Here is a 10,498-nt window from a genome sequence, read left to right on the forward strand (position 1 = left end):
GAGATGAGCGGGACGAACATCCCACCCACCTCCTTCCTTCCTCATTGCCGGTGGCCGCAGGTACGGTAAGGTTCCTCGTTCCTGCGGTGTCACACATAGCGATGTGTGCTGCCACAGGAACGATGAACAACCTGCGTCCTGCAACAGCAACGATATTTGGGAACTGGACAGCGTGTCAACGAGCAACGATATGGTGAGTATTATCGCTCGTTAACGGTCTCTCCTGCGTGTCACACGCAATGACGTCGCCAACGAGGCTGGATGTGCGTCACGAATTCCGTTACCCCCAACGACATCTCTTTAGCAATGTCGTTGCGTGTAAAGCGGCCTTAAGGACCTGTAGTGTTGTACAGGGCATTAGTTGTGGGCGAGGTGCTGTTTTCTGTCGCCCTGACACTCTACATGATAGTGTCGCGGGCGGAGGGGACGCGCTCGCCACGCTCGGGTCCGGGGCTTCTGCTGCTGCTGCTCGGTGGCTCGAGCGGTGGGCCGGACCTGGGGACTCGAGCAGCGCTCCTCACCCGTGAGTGAAAGGGGATGGTTGGTTTGGGGAGAGAGTTCGTGATGCCACCCACAGGACGTGGTGATGATTGCACCACCGCTGCTGGTGACGGGGATCCCGGGAGAGATGGTAGGTAGCAGCGAGGATGTTGTCCCCTCCGTGGGTAGGGGGTTGTTGATCCCAAGGCCCGGTGGTGTAACGGGGAGGCTGGATGGCTGGGGTGCAGGGTTGCAGGGACAGCGCGGCGCGGTGCCGGACGGCACTGGTGTACTCACTCAGACAATCAATGACAGAGTCTCTGGTAAACCAAACGTCCGGATGGATGGGTCCCGCAGCCGGCTGCAGTGTTGTTGTTCTCTCCCCGGACGGCTGATGGTGGCTGTCTTTCCCTGCACCTTTTAGAATGTTCTGACTCCTGTGGTTGCCCACCGGTAGTCCGCTCCCCGGCGTATAGGTGTCGTAGGAGCCCGTTTTGCCCGTAGGCGCTGGCCCTTGGATCTCTAGCCTGTGGCGGTGGCTCTATATCCTCACGGTGTGGACTTTTGCCTTCTGTCGGGTCTTGGTTGTTGGGAAACCCCTGGTGTTCCTGTCACACTCGGATTTGACTATTGTCGGCGGCTCCAAGCCTGGTCGAGGTCCGATGGCCCTGCCTGTGTGCTTAGCTTAACTCCGCTCCCCGGTTCGGTACCGGTGGGCCACCGCCCAACCCCGGTCCTACGGCTCTGCAAAGTTCCGCTAACTCCTGCAGACGGCCACCACCATCTGGGAACCTTGCTGTCAGTGCCTGGGCTCCTACCCAGGCACACGCAGTTTCCACTCCTCTCACTTTCACCTCTCAAACTACTCTGACTGCTTTCCCGCCTCCAGGCCTGTGAACTCCTCTGTGGGTGGGGCCAACCGCCTGGCTCCACCCCACCTGGTGTGGACATCAGACCCTGGAGGGAGGCAACAAGGGTTTTTGGTTGACTGTTGTTACTGTCTAGGGTGGGGGGGTGTGTATGTTGTTATGTATGTGACTACCTGGCTAGTCCAGGGCGTCACAATAGATCGGGCCCTGGCTCGGTGTGTGTAACAATGTCATGGGGGCAGTATACCCATGTAGGCCACATCAGGCTTATGGTTTTGGCCGTCTAGGATTGGATAACGAATTATTCAAACAATGGAGACCACCAGTTCTTTAAAACCAAGTTTACCTAACAGTCCTTTATTGCCAACTACAGTGCCTTGCAAAAGTATTCACCCTCTTTGGTATTTTTGTGTTTTGCTATCTCACAATCTGGAATTTCTATTTTTTTTTTGAGGTTTTGCATCAGTTCATGTAAAGAACATGCCGATGTGGAGCCCCATTACCTTCAGGTTGCCTCAGGGTCTCCAGGGACTTCACGTGCTGGTGATCTTCTGGCCACAGGTAGGTCAGGTTAACTTCAAAGGGAATCGTTACTCCACTCTCGGTAATTGCGGTCAGGGGGTGACCGCCACTTCAGTTTAGGGAGCGCTTGGGGCCTGGGGTAGATGCAGTCAGTTGTTGTGGCCTCCCAAGAGTGAGGCTGGCCCCAGGGCTCAGTGTAAGTGTGTAGTACCACAGGTCGCAGAAGAACTCACACACAGGCAGCAATGTCTTTCAGGGTTTTTACTCACTTTTCTGATGGTAACGTGAGACATCCTGGGCGATGCTATGATGAACCAGGTGGAACCAGGTGTCCTTCCGGCTGATGTAGGGGTGACTGCTGACTCGCCTTCCTAGCCCTTCTTGTTTGGGGTGACCCCTGACTTGTAGTACTGCGGGAATCACCCAGGGAAGTCGCAACTGCCGTTTTCCCCTTTCTGACCCGTTTGCTGACAGCGTGGACCAAGGATAAGATGGCTCCAGGATCGATCCTCCTTATGGGCCCCCTCGTTGCTGTTGATGCTGCGGGTTCTGTGTAGTTCGGTGAGGTACATGCAGCACCCTCACCAGCAGATTTAGCAGGCCGAGTAGATGGGTTCCTGCTCTGGGGACCTGTTTTCCCGTGCGGGCCTGGCTTACCGGTAGTCTCCTTACTCACCCACCTCTTCACTACTTCTCTAGGTGGTTTTCAGGCAGCACCACTGGGTAGCCGCTCTCCCCCGCCAGCAGCCACTACAGGTGCAGGGTCTGACAGGGTCTTGCTCCTCTGCTCTACCCTTCAGACGCAGATCCTCCACTCCTACTCCCTTGACTGCCACTGCACAACTCTCCGTCTCCAGTCCCACTACCCACCACTAGCTGGAATGCGAGGGCCACACCCCCTCCCTGGGTCTGCCCAGGGGTCCCCTCTAAGCTGTGTGTGTGTCCTCGTTACTTCATGTCTGTGTGTCCACACCCTAATCAGCCTTTGGGATTACCTGTTTTGTACTGTCCCAGCATAGGTGCAGTACTCAGTGGTGCCTGACCAGGTCAGGGGCGAAACACCTACATCCGTGAACATTTGGTTTTCTCTTCATTATGAAGCAAACAACAAATAGGACAAAATAAATGAATACTTCAGTGTGCATAACTGTTCACACCCTAAACTCAGTACTTTGTAACGCCTCCATTTGCTGCAATTACAGCTGCAAGTCACTTTGGATAAGTCACTATGAGCTTTCCACAACTTGCCACTGGGGTTTTTGCCCATTCCTGAAGGAAAAACTGCACTAGCACCTTCAAATTTGATGGTTTCCTTCGGCTAACAGCAATTTTAAAGTCTGACCATCGATTCTCAATTGGATTAAGGTCTGGGCTTTGACTAGGCCACTCTAATACATATACGTTTCCCCTTCAACCACTTGAGCATTCCTTTAGCAGTCATTGCCTTGTTGGAAGGTGAACCTCTGTCCCAGTCTCAAATCACTGACCAACTGAAACAGGTTTTGCTAAAGAATGTCCTTGTATTTTGCACCATCGAGCTTCCCCTCCACACAGGTCATTTTCATTGTCCCTGCTACCAAAAGACACCCCCACAGCATGATGCTGCCGCCACCATGTTACCCGGTGGGGATGGTGTGAGTAGCTGTGATTGGTTAATACTAGACATAGCGTTTACCTTGGTGGCCAAAAAGCTACATTTTGGTCTCATCTGACCACAACACCTTTCTCCATACATTTGGATGGTGGCCACTCTTCCATAAAGTCCATCTCTATGGCGTGTATGACTTATTGTGGTTGTATGGACAGATACTCCAGTCTCTGCTTGGAAACTCTGCAGCTCCTTCAGGGTTACCTTTGGTCTCTGTGCTGCCTCTCTGATTAATGCCCTACTTGCCCAGCCTGAAAGTTTTGGTGGGTGGCCCTCTCTTGGCAGATTTGTTGTGGTTCCATGTGTAACGGGGTGCCAGGGGCGCCTCCGGCCCTGTAGTCGTGGCCCTTGCTATCAGGCTTACCCCTGGCTCCGCCGTCACTATGGGGACAGGAGATGTCATGGTGGGGCAGAGTGTGGTGGTGCAGATGTTGTCCGGCGCACAAACACTCTTCAGGCAGGGTTCAATGCAATGAACAAACATTCTTTTATTCTTCACAAAGTCCCAAACAAGGCAATAAAGGTGATGATACGCTTTCTTTAGCTGGGGGAAGCCTGTCCTTGCGTCCCCTCCAGTGGGGATGTGCCTGACTACTCCTCTTCGCCCGGCTCCCACTTCTGGCTACCCACAGCCCGGACCCACACCGGACTGCTTCACTCTCTGAGGTTCCGCCCCGCTCCTGGTCTCTCCGGCTTCCCTGGTTTCCAGCTTCCACACCCTGCTTCGGCTCTGCTGCTCCGCTCCCGTCCCCGAGACAACTGCAACTCCTGATCTTTTCCTTTTTCTTCACCACCCTTGCTCTCTCCTCCCCCTTGCTTCTGCCGGCTCCTCCTCCCCACTGTGGTGACAGCCGTCCCACCCGGCCACTAGGGGTGCCGTAACACAATACACATGTATATACAAATAAAACATTTTTATTAATAACATTTCCGGGTTAACTATGCTTCCTTTGTACGGGGTCTGCCCACCCCCTACATACCTCCCCTCTTAAAACCCGAGCCTCCCGGCAAGGCTCCCATCTAAAAATCACACTTTTAAAACTTAGGCAAAACATGTCCAATAAAACTGCGAACCTGTCCACAGAAGGGTGCCCGAAAGAGGGTGCCCCAGTCCAGCGCCCGGAGTTCCTCCCGGAAGCTCCCGGTCTTGGTTGTGCCCGGAGGCTTGGCAGCACTCCCGGTCTTGGTTGTTAACAGCAGGAACGCAAACAAAAACTTCTTTTCGGCGGCGCGGAGGAGCCCCTGGCTCAGTCCAGCAGCAGGCTCTCTCTCCGAGCTGGAACGATGATCAACAATGAAACTTCTGCTGGTCTAAAACAATACCGGTCTGCAAACAAAAAAACAAGCCCACCATCTTCCGGCCTTGGTGATTATTCCGGCTGGTAGGCCCGTTGCCACTCCTCTCTCTGGGCTTGTATGTACTCGGACAAGGACTGCCCGGGCAGCCGGCGCAGCCTCCGGAACGGCTCATAGCTGCTGGGCTGTTCCGCGGTTTCGGCCTCCGGCTTTGGCTCCTCAGTCCCCGATGGGGGTGATGGGGTCGCTGCTCGGGACGACGGCGGGCTGCCCATAACAATGACCGGATGGTTAGTGATGTGCTGGTTGATCGTCAGCACCGGCGGGGTTCCCTTCTCCGGATCGGTACTCTGCGCGGGCATGACTGCCGGAGCTACAGCCAAGGTACGTTGTGGATGGGAGGTCTCGGCTAATACCGGTCGTCGCTGTGCTCGTTGGCTCTGATATTCCTCCCATTCTACTTCCTGCTGCCACCGAGCAGCTTCTTGTGCGGTGGGCATTCGGGTTACCCCGACCGCAAACAGGCCCCGGCAACCCACTTCCCTCAGGAACCGTACCTTCTCGCCTTGGTACAGGGTGTGAAGGCGCCGGGGGAGGCCTTCTGTGTCTAGATGGACCCGGTTGTAGAAGTAGTCATCTCCGGTCTCGCCATCCCGGATAAAGCCGTACCCCTCTTTTTGATTGAATTTCACCACTACTCCGGTGGTGTACTGGTGCTCAAACTCCTCGCCCCCGGGACCCGCCATCATCTCCCGGGCGATGGTCTCAGCGAGCAGCCGCTCTTGTACTGGGTCCGGCTCAGGTGACGGAGACTTTCGGGTTGGTAGTGTTGACGGTGGAACTGGGTCCCAGTAGAAGCCCCACTCGTCTTTCTCCAGCGTCCAGGCGTAGATTTCATCCGGAGACAGAGCTCGTCTAAGTGTCGCAGATCCCACCGCGGCTGGCGGGGGTACCTCCGGGCAGGGGTATGGGGCCCCCAGCATCCGGATCCCCGACGGTAGTTGGGCGGTATAGGTCGCTCGGACCTCTGTGGTAGTTGCTCCGGTCAGGGCGTCCCATGTGGTCACCCAAGTCACTTTCGTGGCTCTTCCCGGTCCTCCGGGTACAGCTGGCAGATAAGCAGGGAATCCCTCCGCAGGCGTAGCCATACTCTGCTTCGGGTAACTCTTCTCTAGGCCAGGCGCAGGGGGTTGTCCCTCGGCATTTTCCATTTTGCTTGGAGAATGAGTCTCAGGTAAAGGCGTCAGGGTCGGTGGAGAAGCTGGAGGAAATGGAGGCGGGCTTGCTTTTCCCGCTCTTGGGCATACTCCATCCCCAGTCTCACACTTCAGGTCGACCCCTCCGCGGCGGTACTTCTTTCTTCTTGCAGCACCGCCCACTTCGCATATCTTCGTACGTGCCCTGGGACCGGCACCTCCCCTCTTTGGGCGGAGTACTCCGAACTTCTTTTTCGGCACCGGCCAGCCCCAGGCTCTTCTTTTGGCGCCAACTTTTCGCGCGCTTTCTTCATCTTCACAGACGACGGCCATCTTGCCGCCATCTTGTGCCTGGTCCAACGCTGCAGGCACTGCTTCTTCTTCCCACCAAGGGACTGGAAATCTTCTCCAATAATCCGGATCCTGTGCCCTAGGCACCACTTGATCTCCGGCTTCTTGGGTCCCTGGCATGGAATCCGGATCCTGCCGACTACGCCACATGTAACGGGGTGCCAGGGGCGCCTCCGGCCCTGTAGTCGTGGCCCTTGCTATCAGGCTTACCCCTGGCTCCGCCGTCACTATGGGGACAGGAGATGTCATGGTGGGGCAGAGTGTGGTGGTGCAGATGTTGTCCGGCGCACAAACACTCTTCAGGCAGGGTTCAATGCAATGAACAAACATTCTTTTATTCTTCACAAAGTCCCAAACAAGACAATAAAGGTGATGATACGCTTTCTTTAGCTGGGGGAAGCCTGTCCTTGCGTCCCCTCCAGTGGGGATGTGCCTGACTACTCCTCTTCGCCCGGCTCCCACTTCTGGCTACCCACAGCCTGGACCCACACCGGACTGCTTCACTCTCTGAGGTTCCGCCCCGCTCCTGGTCTCTCCGGCTTCCCTGGTTTCCAGCTTCCACACCCTGCCCCGGCTCTGCTGCTCCGCTCCCGTCCCCGAGACAACTGCAACTCCTGATCTTTTCCTTTTTCTTCACCACCCTTGCTCTCTCCTCCCCCTTGCTTCTGCCGGCTCCTCCTCCCCACTGTGGTGACAGCCGTCCCACCCGGCCACTAGGGGTGCCCTAACACAATACACATGTATATACAAATAAAACATTTTTATTAATAACATTTCCGGGTTAACTATGCTTCCTTTGTAGGGGGTCTGCCCACCCCCTATACATGTTTTTTACATTTGATGATAATGATTTTGATTGTGCTCTGGGGGATCATCAGAGATTGGGATTTTTATTTAAAACCCAACCCTGACTTTTACTTCTTAACAACTTTGTCCCTGACTGGTTTGGAGATCTCCTTGGTCTTCACGGTGTTTTGTTAGTGGTGCCTCTTGCTTAAAGGGAACCTGTCACCTAGAATATGCATTCTGACCTATCAGCAGACGCATGTGTGCCCTAATTACACCTCCCTACCCATCCTTGTGTTGTAAAATTGTGTAATATGAAAGTAATAAAAAACATTTTATTTCCTTCATATTTCCTATGTAAATTAGAGAATTTCTGGTCACAGGGGCGGCGCCTTTCCCTATGGACGTGAAGTGAGGGGCCAGGGGCGCCTCTGGCTGTGTAGTCGTGGCAGCAGTGAATTCAAGGCACACCCCTGGCTCCATCACTCCTTCAATGCTGGGGACTAGCTTGGTGGGGCAGAGTGTGGTCGTGTTGTCGTCGATAGCGGCACAAATAGTCTTCAGGCCAGATGTGATGCAAATAAAAGACATATTTATTAACACTCTTGACACACACAGTTCCGGCTGTTGCAAACAAGTAAAACCTCCTGGGCTGGGGGACAACCTGCCCTGACAAATCCTCCCGTGGGGCTGTGCCCTGGTTACTCCGCTTCACCGGGCTCCCACTGTCGGTTACACACACCCCGGACCCACACCGGTTGCTTCACTCACGAGGATCCGTCACCTCCTTTCTCTCCGGCGTCCCCTCTTCATTCAGCCCCCACACTCTGCCCCTAGATCTTCACCCTCTCACGTCCCGGATCCAACAACCTCTCTTCCACACATACACACTCTCTCCCTAGACATCCAGCCGACTCCTCCTTCCCCGGTGGCTACAGCCGTCCCACCCGGCCACTAGGGGGTGCCCTAACACTAGACATCAATATCAACAGACATTTTTATTAACAACATTTCCGGTCCTTTAGTAGGGGTTATGAGCACCCACTACATGCCTCCCCTCTTAAAATCCGAGCCTCCCGGCACGGCTCTTCTTTAAAAACACACATAACATGAGAAAACCTTTAGTCCAGTTCACAACAACAGAGGCACCAGTTCAGCAGCGCTCCCGATCTTTAGGTGGCGCCCGGAGACGCAGCAGCGCTCCCGGTCTTAAATGGCGCCCGGAGGCTCAACAGCGCTCCCGGTCTTAGGCGGTGCCCGGAGGCTCAACAGCGCTCCCGGTCTTAGATGGCGCCCGGAGGCTCAACAGCGCTGCCGGTCTTAGGTGGCGGGCAACGGGCCCGTAGAACTTTTAACCCTTTGGAACAAGAACTTCTGCCGGTCTAGGAACGATACCGGTCTTCAAACAGGATATCTGCGGAGATCTATTCCGGAGGCCAGGACCGCTTCCACTCCTCCGCTTGTGCCTGTATGTAGGCGCCCAGGGACTGCCCCGGTTGGCGGCGTATTCTCCGGAATGACACGGGGGCAAAAGGTGGCTCTGCTGGCACAGCTTCTTCAGCTCCCGGCGGGGGTGATGGCGTCGCTACCCGGGGTGGTTGTGGCGCGGGTTGCGGCACGTCCAGGACTATGACCGGTCTGTTGGTCACACTCTGATTCACCGCTACCACCGGGGTAACCCTCTCCGGGTCAGCGGTCGGGCCAGATGGTACTTCCGGTGCAGCTGCCAAGGTGCGCTTGGAATGAGAGGCCGCGGTCGGTACCGGTTTTGGGTGGCTCCGGCGCCGTTCCTGTTGCTCCTCCCACTCCAGCTCTTGTTGCCACTGGGCCGCTTCCCGGGCGGTCGGCATCCGAGTGACCCCCACCGCGAACAGGCCACGACTCCCCGCATCGGGCAAGAATTGCACCCTCTCCCCCGGGTAGAGCGTGTGGAGACGTTTCGGCAGCCCCTCTACGTCCAGGTGGACCCGATTGTAAAAGTAATCGTCCCCGGTGTTTGCTTTGCGGATAAACCCGTAGCCCTCCTGCTGGTTGAACTTCACCACTATGCCAGTGGTGAATTGCAGGGCCAGCTCCTCACCGCCGGGACCGGACAACATTTCCCGGACGATGGTTTCGGCAAGCAGGCGTTCTCGGACAGGGTCGGGTACCGGGGACGGAGCTCTGGGGTGCGGTACGGGGGACGGGACGACTACCGGATCCCAAACGAAGCCCAGGTGGTCTTCCTCCAGCCGCTCGGCATGCACTTCGGCTGGCTCCCCAGATGGGACAGAAGGTATGGCGGCGGTGGCGCAAGGCTGTGGTGTCTCCCAAGGGGAATACGTAATCCCCGGAATCCGGTCTCTCACTGGTGGCTGGGTGGCATACGTTGCCCGTACCTCCGTAATCGTACCTCCGGTCTTCGCATCCCAAGTGGTCTTCCAGGTGACCTTCTCGGGACGCGTGGAACCTCCCGGCCCGGTCGGAAGGTCTACTAGGGATGCCTCGCTTGGGGCAGCAAATTTGGGACGCCCCCGGCCTAGGCTGACCAGAGCCATGGTGGTGGCAAGTTCTTCTGGTTGTCCGGAAGTCTCCATCTCTGTCTCCGATCGTTGTACTAACAATGGCGGCGGCGTCAAAGCTGAGACTGAGGAGAGTGGAGGCGGGCCTTTGTTTCCCGCTCTTAAACAGATCCCTCCCCCAGCCTCACGCATCATCTTGACTCCTCCGCGGCGGTACTTCTTTTTCTTCCGATCTCCGCCCACTTCGTATGTCTTCCTCAATGCCCTGGGACTGGTGCCTCCCCTCTTTGGGCGGAGTACTCTGTACCTCTTCTTCGGCACCGGCCAGCCCCAGGCTCTTCTTTTGGCGCCAACCCTTCGCGCCCTTTCCTCATCTTCACAGATAACGGCCCTCTTGCCGCCATCTTGTGCCCGGTCCAACGCTGCGGGCACTGTGTTCTCTTCCCACCAGGGGACTGGAAATCTTCTCCCGCAGGGGACTCGCATCCTGCCGACTACGCCACATGAAGTGAGGGGCCAGGGGCGCCTCTGGCTGTGTAGTCGTGGCAGCAGTGAATTCAAGGCACACCCCTGGCTCCATCACTCCTTCAATGCTGGGGACTAGCTTGGTGGGGCAGAGTGTGGTCGTGTTGTCGTCGATAGCGGCACAAATAGTCTTCAGGCCAGATGTGATGCAAATAAAAGACATATTTATTAACACTCTTGACACACATAGTTCCGGCTGTTGCAAACAAGTAAAACTTCCTGGGCTGGGGGACAACCTGCCCTGACAAATCCTCCCGTGGGGCTGTGCCCTGGTTACTCCGCTTCACCGGGCTCCCACTGTCGGTTACACACACCCCGGACCCA

This window comes from Anomaloglossus baeobatrachus, chromosome 1 (assembly GCF_048569485.1).
Source record: "Anomaloglossus baeobatrachus isolate aAnoBae1 chromosome 1, aAnoBae1.hap1, whole genome shotgun sequence".
Taxonomy (NCBI): domain Eukaryota; kingdom Metazoa; phylum Chordata; class Amphibia; order Anura; family Aromobatidae; genus Anomaloglossus; species Anomaloglossus baeobatrachus.